The following is a 13,239-nucleotide window of genomic DNA, read 5'->3' as shown; positions in this document are numbered from 1 at the left end:
TTCACATATAAATGAAGGGTGATATCACTACAGTGAGCACAAACCATTTGGGTTTTTGCTTTGCTACCACCAAGCTTTTATAACATGGGTGTGGTTTGAAGTGGGTGCAGTTTAAAAAAAGGGAGTGGTGAAAACTGGCTTCCATTATTGGACCTCCTCCATGTAGGCCAGAAAAATTCTGGCCCTCTGTACCACAGAAGATGGACAGCACTGTTGTACATGATCCTGCAAGCTTTCAGACGCAAGTTTTACATTACAGTTTTGCTTAATGAATATAAATAATTACATGTTTTTTTAAACCATTGTTCAAGTTCATTAGCATAAAAATGCAAATCACCAAAAAAATACAAACATTGATGAAAAAAAAACCTGATGCAATCTCCTCAATGCAAGAGGGTGACTTTTCCACAATTATTAAATACTAAAAAAACACACACCAAACATATGAACAGAAAAAGACCCCTGGAGTCTATTGGTCTAGGTAGGATATTGCTTGATCACTCCCTGATTACTCATACAAAGTAGTTAGCTGCTTAATACTCATTTTAAGTAGTGATGAACAGATTTTTTCGCCAGGCATGGATTTGCAGCGAATTTCCGCATTTCGCCATGGTCGAATTGTTTCGAGAAACTTCTGTGAAAATTTGCCGCGGAAGAATTTGTCGCACGGAATTTTTTTTGTCATGTGTCAAATTGGCCGTGGTCATGTCAAAATGGGAGGGGCCGCATAAAAAAAGGCGCGGTTGCATCAAGAAATAGCCACAGCAACAAAAAATAGATGCGGGCCAAAACAAAATAGCTACGGGTGACAAAAAAGACACGAGTGACAAAACATTTGCGCGACAAATGTGTTTTGCGAATTTTTCGCCATTTCGCAAATTTTATGGCGAGACGGGACAGATTCGCTCATCACTAATTTTCGGTAAGCTAATGGAAACAAGCATATTTCTTTAATTCAGAATAGAACCTGTTTCTTCCTCAATGTTCTTAGTTCTGTAAGTAGAACTCAGCAGTTAGGGATGCATCAAATACATGGCAAAAGAATCGACAAAATACTGAACCAAATAAGAAACTGAATCTGTGCAAAGCATTCAATTGAGCAAAATAAATAAAAAAGGTATGTTCTCAAAAATATTTCATCTGTAGTGATCCACTGCTTTAAAATCACATGATTTTGGTTTGGATTCATTTTGGTTGAGCACTAAGAATTTGGCCAAATGCTGATCTTCCAAAAACTGCAGGGATTGGGCCAAATTCCAAACAATATCACGGATTACTGCATCACTACAGACATACTACTACAAAACTGATTTACAAATGGATACAGAATATTCATAGAGTTAATACTTAGCAATTATTGACTTAACCACAGCAATTGACTCAGAATACTGCTCTTTTTCATATTTGTAATATAAATCAATGTTATTTTTCAGGATTTGATCATTTCTTGCCGTGGAGTCATACTACCAACTTTTATATATCATCTTGAAAATCTGTGCACCTTACTATGTACTTTCTGTGTTGGAAACTACATTTCCAGTCGCACAGGTTTGTTAGAAACAAATAAATCTTGATAGTCGCTATCATATTTGGGCTCTGTTACTTGTTGGGTGTCCCATTACAGTTAGGATTCTGAGCTTTACAAAGATATTGATCAATGGAGGGAACTCTAATCACCAATATTACAATGGGAATATGGGAATTCGGTGCACAAAATAACCCAGAAGTACCCCCATATAGGGTAACTGAATCAATACATTTTATATAGATATGGTCTTGCACACAAATAATTATCAGCACAGTGGTATTATTAAAAAAATATTTTATTCTATGTAGCAATTTCCAACGAATTACAAATTACACATTTAATCAATACATATTAAAATAATTTAACATGGTCATACAATACATACCACCAAAATTGTGCCCAAAGGAAGAAAAAGGATCACAATGTAGCAAATACACTTGCTAAATGAGAATTACCCCAACATTTTGGCAAAGAAAGCCTTTCTCAAGGGTAATCTCTGAGGAATTCTTTGTAAATTGCTACATAAAAGAAAATAATTTTTTAATAATACCACTGTGCTGATAATTATTTGTGTGTAAGCCCATATCTATATAAAATGTAAGGATTCTGAACTTTACCTTGGACATCACTCTAAACCTCACAAACATAAGAAACATAAGAAGCTTGTAGCTTGAGATTGTCTGTTTAAAGACATGCAATATCATTTGCACTGTAAATCCTAATACAGAGCAGATAGGCATTAAAGAGATCAAGTGTCATGTAAATGTCTGAGCTCAACGATTCTCAGGGAGACAAAAAGCAAAGCATATTTGTTTCACTGGAATGTGAATGCTGAGGTCAAAGAATCTCACCCTTTATTTAAAAAGGGACACTAATTTGTACAATATGAACAAAGCATTCCTTGTAGAGGAACATCACATACAACTCTATAGAGAAATATAACTGTTGAGAAGGGGAAATAATGCATTTTAATACAATACAAGTAAAGTCAAAAAGTCTAAAGTTGAAGTCCACCTCAATAAGTTCTTTGATCTAAGGAGGCTGCACATAGCTGTTACATAAGCATTTCAATGGTAGGGATGCCATACAGCTGGTATAAATTATACTTGATCCTAATTTTTTAGAGAGATAACAGTGGTAAGAAATAATGCAACCTAATCAGAGTGAGGAAAATGTGAAATAGCCTCAAGTCTAATTTGCTTCAAGTGCAAGAGAGGGTATTGATTAATGCTCATTGGTTCCATGATTTACTAGCAATTTATTCTATGTAAGCGCATACATTAGTTGCCAGTTTATGATAACATTTCCAAGCCACAGAGCAAAGTCAAGTTAAATCGCATATGGTGCTTCTATTTACCTGTAGACATATTTTTCATATCTGATAACACTTAGCATAAATAAATCCAATCTGGGAGGCCTTGCTCATAGACTAAAGTGTCCATAACTTTTGGAATTAAGCAAATATCAAATCCTTCAAAAAGATTCAGCAGAATCTGAACCCATTTTTGCATATTTAAATCTGGATATCTAGCATACTTTAAAAAAAGAAAAGTCAACTTCAGGTGTGCCTAAAAGTAAGGTGGCCTCATAAGATTTGGCTAATTCTTGCTAAAAGTAATGAAATTCTGCTGAATCACTGATTTGGTGTATCCTCAATTCTCTTATTTGCAATTTTCTGAACTGCCAATATGCTTATTGTCCTTTTTTGTAAATTGGTTCCAAAATGCCGAGACTTAGTGCTGCTCTTGTGAGTAGGGTATATTTTTACTATGTAATGTTTTGCATATAAATAAATCTAAAGTGCTGTGTAACTTACTGGCACTATATAAATAAATGATGATGATGATGATGATGATGATGATTAGTGCTTTATAAAAACAAATAAATATATTTTCTGCCTTACATATTTTAATACAAAATAGTTATATTATACCTGCTACATTATACTTGCAGGACACAATGTAGTAAAACAAAACTTCCAAGCAAGCCTGGAGTTTTTGCATAACTCACATGGTACATTCCGAACTCCAGTTTGTGGCATTCAGCATAGTGTATATATAGATAATATATATATATATATATATATTTGGGCATTCTATTTGTCTTAACATTAGGCTTCTGAAATAAAAACAAGAGGAATGTTAGTATAATCTGTGATGTGCAACAAAAATTATCCTTAGGAGCCACTGGCTGGCAGGGGAAGATATGAGTTAAAAGTGGACCCCTGGGTGCTGGGTGTCTAGATCATGCATGCAAACCAAAACAATTTTTCAAGACAAGAATTGGACTAAAAAAACAGAGTCTGTTCAGAAGGGGAAATAATATATTTTAATACAATACAAGTAAAGTCAAAAAGTCTAAAGTCAAAGTCCACCTCAATAATCTTCTGATTCTTCTTTTTCTTCTTCTTCTGCTTCTTAGCTCCCCTGATTTTCTAAACACTAGTCATCCTACAGTTTTATGGGTACAACGCCCAAGCTCTCCACACTTCTTCTCCCTTAAGCAGAGCAGGTTGCTTGTGCTTTTCTAAGTGAACCCGCCCCCCCTCCTTTTTGTGGCAGCACTCTGAACATTCCAATTTATCCACTGACTTGCAAACAGGGAAGATTTTCAAACTGCTGCCATTATTACAGCTTTAAAGCTACACTCCCCAAACTTGAATAACATGATCATGGGGTCACCCCGAATAAAACAGCGACATTTGTTGGATGACCCAAAGTGGGAGGAGCCAACAACAGTCAGTGGAGGAAATTCAACCTGCTGCCAGTAATAACGCCTGGGTCACCAAACCTTGTAGAGTTAGGCACTGGGTGACTGCAGTTCAAGGTTAGAAAAATTGGGAGGAGTGGCCAACAGCCAATCAGATTTTACCTATTGACTTTCAATGGGGAAATTCATCCTGCTGCCATTCTCACAGTATTAACACCAGGATCCAAAACACTTCATAGTTGGTCACTAGGGGACTGCAGTTTTAGATATGAAAAAGTGGGCAGAGCAACCAACAGCCAATCAGATTTCACCTATTGAATATTACTGGTTTAATGCCAGGGTTCCCAAACTTTGCATAGTTTGTCAATGGGGGACTACATCCCAAATTTAGAAAAGTAGGCAGAGCCAACAACAGCCAATCAGATTTTACCTATAGACTTTCATTAGTTTACATTTAAACTGCTGCCATTCTTTAAATATTAATACTAAGGTCATCTATTATTATATTTTTTTGGTTGAAATTTAAAATGCTGCCACTCTTATGCTATTTATGCCAGGGTGCCCAAAGTTAGTCACTGGGTGACAATAATTTTTTGAAAAAAGCGGGTGGAGATAGACAGACAGCCAATCAGATTTATTTCATTGCTTTTAATGCGGAAATTTTAACTGCTATACAACAAAGAAAGTTCACCCAGCACACCCTTACCTCCTCCAACAATTCTTACTCGGTGCACAGCCCAGAGAGTCGGCACTCCCAGCACAGTCCAGCAAAAAATAGTTGACATGCTGCCATTCTCACATTTTTAATGCCAGTGTCTCCAAACTTTTCATAGTTTGTCATTGGAGGACTAAGGTTAAATGTTAGGAAAAGTGTGTGGAGCCACCAACAGCCAATTCATTTCCACCCATTAAATTTTACTGGTTTATATTTATATTGATGCCAGTATTTATTCCAGGGTTGTTAAACTTTCCAAAGTTAGTCACTGAGTTTTTGTGGTTCGAAGTTAGAAAAAGTGGGCGGAGCCACCAATGGGCAATCATATTTTACCTATTTACTGGTAAAATGTTGTCAGTCCCACAATTTTTACCCTGAGTCCCTAAACTTTGCAAAGTTGGTCACTGGGGGACTGCAGTTCAAAAATAGGCAAAGTGGGTTGGGCCACTAACAGCCAATCAGATTTCATCCATTGACTTCATTGGTTTAAATTTAAAATGCTGTCATTCTCACACTGTTTATGCCAAGGCGCCCACTGTTTGTCACTGGGTAACTTCAACTCAAGGTTAGAAAAAGGGGGCACACCCACCAACCACCAGTCACCTATTGTCTTTTATTGGTTTAAATTTAAACTGCTGCCATTCTTAAACTATTAATCCTAGGGACCCTAAACATTTCAGAATTAGTTACTGGGTAACTGCAGTTTCACGTTAGAAAAAGTGGGCGGAGCCACCAACCGCCAATCAGATGTCACTCATTGACTTTCAGACACTATTAAAACCAGGGTCCCCAAACTTTGCACAGTGGTTTTTATTATTTAACTTTGGTCCAAGGTTAGAAAAACTGGGTGGAGCCAACAACAGCCAGCCAAGAACAGATCAGATTTCATTCAGTGACTTCACATTTTTCAAACCCACATGAAGTTTGTTCTCAAACTTCTCTTTCTAGTTCTGGGTTGTTTTTACATTGTATTATTCTATTCTATGTGCTTCATGTTTACACAATTTGTTATCCCACAATTGGAGGCATGGTGCCTTAAAACATGTGTTTACTAAACACTGATCATGCTTTAAGTCTGGAGAATAGAAATTGTTGAAAACAATACCGATGTGCTGCACGTTAATACAATGCAACTATGAAAAATGAAATCAAGTTCTTTGTAGTCAGGAAGACACCTTCCCACCAATCCTGTAAGTAATTCTTTCTACCGTTACTTAACTATACCCAATAACTAACCATGACTGACCCTGACTGCCTTCCATCAGGATATGTGGTTTAAGCAGGGTGAAGTATCTTAAATATTGTATTGGATAGGTAAATGTGACGGTGTTGGTAAATGGAATAGATATGTGCAGTACAAATGGTGTGGTTTGGATGGGGAGATGTGCCCAACCTATATATATGGTAGGAAAATGTAGGCTTTACATGTCCATTAAGATTTATATTTTTCTGTCAAGTGCATATGGAAATACAGGAATAAAACAATTGTATGCATAACATATTCTTACTTATTCTTTTTCAAATAGTTTTGCACTTTAATATCAGAATGTATTAAAAAATATATGAACTGAAACGTAGGACTAATAAAACTCACCTTTTGCATCCTATCAAGTTTTGTTGTCTTTGAAGAACGATTGTCAAAATCCTGTGAGTGCCGTCACTGCCTATTTTTATTTTACTACTACAGCTCTGGCACCCAGGTATTGTCTAAGTTTTTCGGTGTGCTTTCCATTCTGTGTTTTGTCTATATATATGTCTATGTATTTTGCAGTGGTTTTGTTCAGGAAAGCTGCCCAAAAGGGACACAGCATACCGGTAAAGAGTAGACAGGAACTGGGTAACTATATACAAGTTTTACTACTGCAGAAGTTTTTTTACTCACAGATGCCTACAAGGCCTAAGGAATATCTTGACGAGTGTGACATACCAATATATCGGTAATGATGGAAAATGTTATAATTCAAAAGGTAACATAGTAAGTTAGGTTGAAAAAAGACATACGTCCATCACGTTCAACCATAATGCCTATATATAACCTGCCTAACTGCTAGTTGATCCAGAGGAAGACAAAAAACCCCATCTGAAGCCTCTCTAATTTGCCACAGAGGGGAAAAAATTCCTTCCTGACTCCAAGATGGCAATCGGTCCAGTCCCTGGATCAACTTGTACTAACAGCTATCTCCCATAACCCTGTATTCCCTGACTTGCTAAAAAGCCATCCAGCCCCTTCTTAAAAGGAGAGAAAGACAAAACACAAAGGGGCAGAGTTATCAAAATGTGAATGTAAAGCTTAATGCATTCTATTCATTTTAATGGTATTTTTAGAAGCGTATTTATCAGTGTGTGAAAGTTAGAATTCACTGATTGATAAATTCACTTCTTACAAAGCCTTAGGAATGAATAGCACATGAGTTGAGTTTTTTTACACACAATCAAGAGCAATCATTATTATATAAATTTTTACATTACCTCACAGAAAATTTGTAAACAGAAATACATACTGCAAGAGGAAACCTACAGTACTAGCCTTCTCAAAATTATTCAGCTTAGCCCATATAAATTGCTATCTCTTTGCCACCAAACTTCCAAGCCTCTTCTCTTGGCTACACCATTATCTCATCTTAATTATACTCCTGAATATAGCAGGTCCAATAGATAGCCAATACAACCAAATAAATAACCCACAAACTCTACTTGTTAACAGTATACAGCCTGCAGAACCAAAGGGCACATCAAACAACAACAAAATAGGTATCCTGTAACTCAATACAAATTTTATTTAACCTTTATTAAAAAGAAAATACATATACAAACCCCATTATGCATTATTTTGTTTCAGGTAATCAGTGAGTTACTCACAGAACATTACAAAATGGTGGTTCAAGAGAAAAGATGAAAAATGTGGTACTTACTTATATGTTTATGCCAGTGTGGCAGGTTTTTTTTTTTTAATTAAACAACAACAGAAAAGGAATTTCTCTCAAAACTCAAAATCTTCCATAAAAGTAATTAGGACTATGAACAAAGGAATACCTTGGGGTCTATACATTGTATTTTCTTTTTAATATGAAACATATTGAATTTTTCACAATTTGAATTTTTATGGAAAATTTTGAGTTACAGGATACTTTTTTGTTGTTGTTTGATGTGCCCCTTGGTTCTGGAGGCTGTATCCTGTTAACATTGGCCCTTTTTTACTGGCCTTATATATATACATCCCCTGCAGTGAATAAATAGAATTTGAGGTTGTTTGTAATAATATCAGTTGGATATCTATTGGATAATTATTTGTTCTGAACATATAGTTTTCCATTAATGTGTGTCTTAAAACAAGGCTCGCTATGGGAAGTTTGCCATAAAAAAAAGTAATCCATTTTTAATAGTATTGCTTGGCTTCACGTGAGTAACAGGAAAGTACCTTGTAATCTGATAGTCCAGCTTCACTGGCTTAAAAAGAATAAAACAGTACTATATAACACTACTCAACCTGCTGGCCTGTTCTACCTTTAATTTTATTACCCAGAGGCAGAAAACAGTGGCAGTCAAAATGCCCTTATTGGCCTGTCATTGCTTCTCATTCTCATTCTGAGCAGAGGGCTATCTGTCACTGCTACTTGAGGAACCATGTACAGTCATTTGAAAAAGTTTGGGAACCCCTCTTAATTCTTTGGAGGTTTGTTTATTATTGGCTGAGCTTTCAAAGTACCAACTTCCTTTCAACTTTGTGACTGATGCTTGAACATTATCCTGAAGAATTTGTTGATATTGGGTTGAATTCATCTGACCCTCCACTTTAATAAGGGCCCCAGTCCCTGAACTAGCCACACAGCCCCACATCATGATGGAACCTCCACCAAATTTGACAGTAGGTAGCAGGTGTTATTCTTGGAAAGCAGGTGTTTTTCTTGGAATGTTCTTCTTCCACCATGCAAAGTGCTTTTTGTTATGACCAAATAACTCAATTTTTGTCTCATCAGTCCAAATCACTTTGTTCCAAAATGACTGTGGCTTGTCTAAATGAGCTTTTGCATGCAACAAATGACTGTTTATGGCGTGAGTGCAGAAAGGGCTTCTTTTTCATCACCCTGCCATACAGATGCTCTTTGTGCAAATTGCGCTAAATTGTAGAACAATGTAGAGATACACCATCTGCAGCAAGATGTTCTTGCAGGTCTTTGGAGGTGATCTTTGGGTTGTCTGTAACCATTCTCACAATCCTCTGCATATGCCGCTCCTGTATTTTTCTTGGCCTGCCAGACCTGGGTTTTACAGCAACTGTGCCTGTGGCCTTCCATTTCCTGATTACTTCCTTACAGTTGAAACTTCTGAGATAGCTTTTTGTAGCCTTCCCCTAAACCTTGATACTGAACAATCTTTGTCTCAGATCTTTTGAGAGTTGCTTTGAGGATCCCATGCTGTCACTCTTTAGAGGAGAGTCAAACAGAAGCACAACTTGCAATTGGCCTTAAATACCTTTCCTCGTGATTGAACACACCTTCCTAGGAAGTTCAAGGCTTAACAAGCTAATCCAACCAATTTGCCATTAATCCAATGCCATGTTGCCATTAATCAGTATTGAGCATTTACATGCATTCAAATTAGCAAAATTATAACGGTACCCAAATTTTTGCACAGCCAGTTTTTCACATTTTATTTAATTTCATACAACTAAATACTGCTTCACTAAAAATCTTTGTTCAGAAAACACCCCAGTACTCAGATGTTCCTGGGAAATAAAAGACATACCACATACCTTTTTTGTTGAAAGTGGAGTAAATTATTATGCAGGCTGAGGGATTCACCAACTTTTTCATATGACAGTATCTTATAGATTAGGAAACAAGAGGCATATGGAAAGAGACCACCACTCCTTTTTCACCTGGTTCCCCATGTGCCAATGGCCAGTGGAGACGAGAGGGGACAGATACATCCCCCACCCACCCACTAATTTGTATGTCAATCATACGTGCAATTTAAGGTGCAGCAGGAGGCAACGGGGCCTGCACTTACCACCTGCTCTATGTCATGCTGTAAGGACAGGGTTGGTCAACCTACCCGACACTACTCTGCACCAAGCACTGGATTTTAAATCCAGCATTTTTTTGCATAATGAAATGCACATTTTAATTAAAACTTAAACTAAAACAAAATCTTAGCACAGTGACCCAGGTAATAATTCACAGCTGGGGGGTGGCCAAGACATCGATCGCGGTTCACCAGTCGATCCCCCGTGGATTTCTGGTGGGTCAAGATGAAGCTGGGGATGCAGAAGTGTGGCGTGAATGCGTACATACGCATCCCCGGTCATCGGTCGATCGCCAATGAAAAAGGTCTGGCCACCCCTGGCTTAGAACAACTGAGCATGCCTACAAGCCAGAAGTCAAAGCAAATTCCTGAGGGAGGGGGCCAAGTGGGTTACAGGAAAAGAAGGAATCCCAAGTAATTAAGGAGATGTTACAGCCTTACTATTAACCTCTGGACAACTAGAATGGCAGGTATGGAAAGATTTCAAAGAGGCTGTTCAATGATTTTTGTGTGTGGGATTTAGATGTCTTTTAAGTCTACTAAAATAAAATCAACAAAAGAGTAGTTAAACCCAACAGATTATATAGGTTTGGGATCTCTTATGCAGAAACCCAATATCCATAAAGCTCCTTACTATGGTAAGACCATCTCCCATACTGGTAGCAAAACAATCCTATTAGGTTTATTTAAAGCTGAAATGTTTTTAGTAGACTTAGGGGCACATTTACTAATCCACGAACGTCCGAAAAGCGTCCGAATGCATTTTTTTCGTAATGATCGGTATTTTGCGATTTTTTTGTAAATTGGCGCGACTTTTTCGTAGCTGTTACAACTTTTTCATAAATTGTCGCTACTTTTTCGTAGCGTTACGACTTGCGCGAATTGTCGCAACTTAGGATATGGAAATAGAAATAACAAAAAAATCTTTATCCTGAAAACCCCGGTCCCAAGCATTCTGGAAAATAGATCCTATCCCTGTAAAACTTGAACATAGTTTTAGTTTGTTAATTTATACCTATCCACTTAATATCTAGACAAATGACCACAGAGACATTCACAACAGGCATGCATCAAGAGAGATTAAGACACATACATGCTCTCAAATCAAGATCGACATGCATACAAATGCACCTTGGAATAGATACATGCATCATTCTACACTGAGGACTCTCCTTGCTCTGGTAACCATAGAAACAAGCTATATTTAGTATAGTTTAGTCTGTGTTTGTCTCCTTCCAAATAGAATCCCTAGTTGAACTGCATATAACTAAAGCTCTTCTCCAAAATTAGACAGATTTACAGAAGTGTCAGTAACCTCACAGTTGTGGCATCACAAATATAAAATGAAATTACTAGAGAATTGTTACACTGCACAAAAGGTATGACATCTGACAGTATCTCAAGGAAATGAAAGCAACAACGGAGCTGAGCATCTTCTCTGACATTAGGACATCAATCTGACCACAATACAAGCCAAAGATTTCTTATATAACTTTTATTTAATAAATATAATAAATTTCTGGTTAGGATTTATCGTAGCTTAGCTGGGATACAGTACAAGGTACTGTTTTATTATTACAGAGAAAATGGAAATCAATTTTAAAAATCACAATAAAATAAGCAGTTAAATATGTTTACCAAGGACTAGAATCTACCTAATCCGCACTTCAGACTTGCACCCAGTGATGTATGAAGTTATGTAGGGAACAAAAAAACTCAGAAAAATTACAACAATTCATAAAGACAAAAAATTATAACAATACTTAACCAATTAAAAATAATTAAGCAGTGTGAGTGGTGTATTTCAGACAAGAGATACAGCTCCTACACATGTATCACCACTATGGGCTTCATCAGGACTAGTGATGAGTGGATCTGTCCCGTTTCGATTCGCCATAAAATTCATAAAACGGCAAAATATTTGCGAAACTGCAAAAAATTCGCAAAACACATTTGACGCGCTTTTTTTGTTGCCCATGTCTTTTTTCCCCCACGTATTTTTTTGTTGCCTGCACTTTTTTGGACGTGACAAAGATGCAATAAACCATCTAAGCACTGATATTACTTATGTAACAAAAGTATTTGATGCAACGCGCGCTAAGCAATGCAACGTGCACAAATTGTCACCGCGTGCGAAAAAACGCACGCCATATTAGCCATACACGCCATTACTTTTGTAAAACTACTGTTCTGAAAATGACTATTTCCCTGCAAACTGGACGATGCATCACTCTAGGGCCAACACATACTTTAATAAATCACACTGCAAAGTCCATATTGTCTTGCCAAAAGCTCATGAACTGTACTTTTCTATAATTACCGCCTGCCCCAAGTAGGTGTAAATTTTCGCATAGACTAATGTGATATTTAGCGTGTCTAAGGGGCACATTTACTAATCCATGAACGGCCGAAAAGCGTCCAAATGCGGTTTTTCTGTAATGATCTGTATTTTTGCGAATTTTTCGCCGCCGTCGCGACTTTTTTGCAAATTGTTGCAACTTTTTCGCATTGTCGCAACTTTTTCGTCCCCGTCACGACTTTTTCGCGAATTGTCGACGTTGCGAAAAAATCGGAAAAAATCGTCCGTTTACAATTGCTCAATACGAAAAAATTGCAGCGGCGACGAAAAAGTAGCGCAAAATATGATAAAGTCGTGACGTAGACGAAAAAATCGCGCAAACTACGAAAAAAAAACGCAATGGCGACGAAAAAGTCACAAAATTTTCGTTTCCAATCCGATTTTTTCCCATTCGGGATTCAGATTCGTGCATTAGTAAATGTGCCCCCAAGTGTTTGTGAATCATGCGTTAGTTTTATATCTGCGCGCTAATTAACGCAATGCATTAAAAATAACGCATTTGGTTGCGCGCTATTTAACGCACGCAATATGCGACTTAACGCATGTCACCTGATTGAACGCACATAGAAACAAGAAACCACTTGACACCATCCGACACCCTGAATGATATACCAAATCAAACCATACTAGTATAAACCCTGAACAAATGTACCTAATGTGGGCTATTTCTAAGTGAGGAGTACTTGTAGGGAGGGGGGACAATAACAGAACCTTGATCCTATTTTGGTCTCCATAGCACGCTCAATACAGCTTGTTTTACTTGCTTTTAATAATATGGGTTATGTATATACAGTGGAGGAAATAATTATTTGACCCCTCACTGATTTTGTAAGTTTGTCCAATGACAAAGAAATGAAAAGTCTCAGAACAGTATCATTTCAATGGTAGGTTTATTTTAACAGT

The sequence above is a fragment of the Xenopus tropicalis genome, chromosome 2 (genome assembly GCF_000004195.4).
Source record: "Xenopus tropicalis strain Nigerian chromosome 2, UCB_Xtro_10.0, whole genome shotgun sequence".
Lineage (NCBI taxonomy): Eukaryota > Metazoa > Chordata > Amphibia > Anura > Pipidae > Xenopus > Xenopus tropicalis.
The sequence above is the reverse complement of the archived record's forward strand: the minus strand, read 5'-3'. Positions refer to the sequence as shown.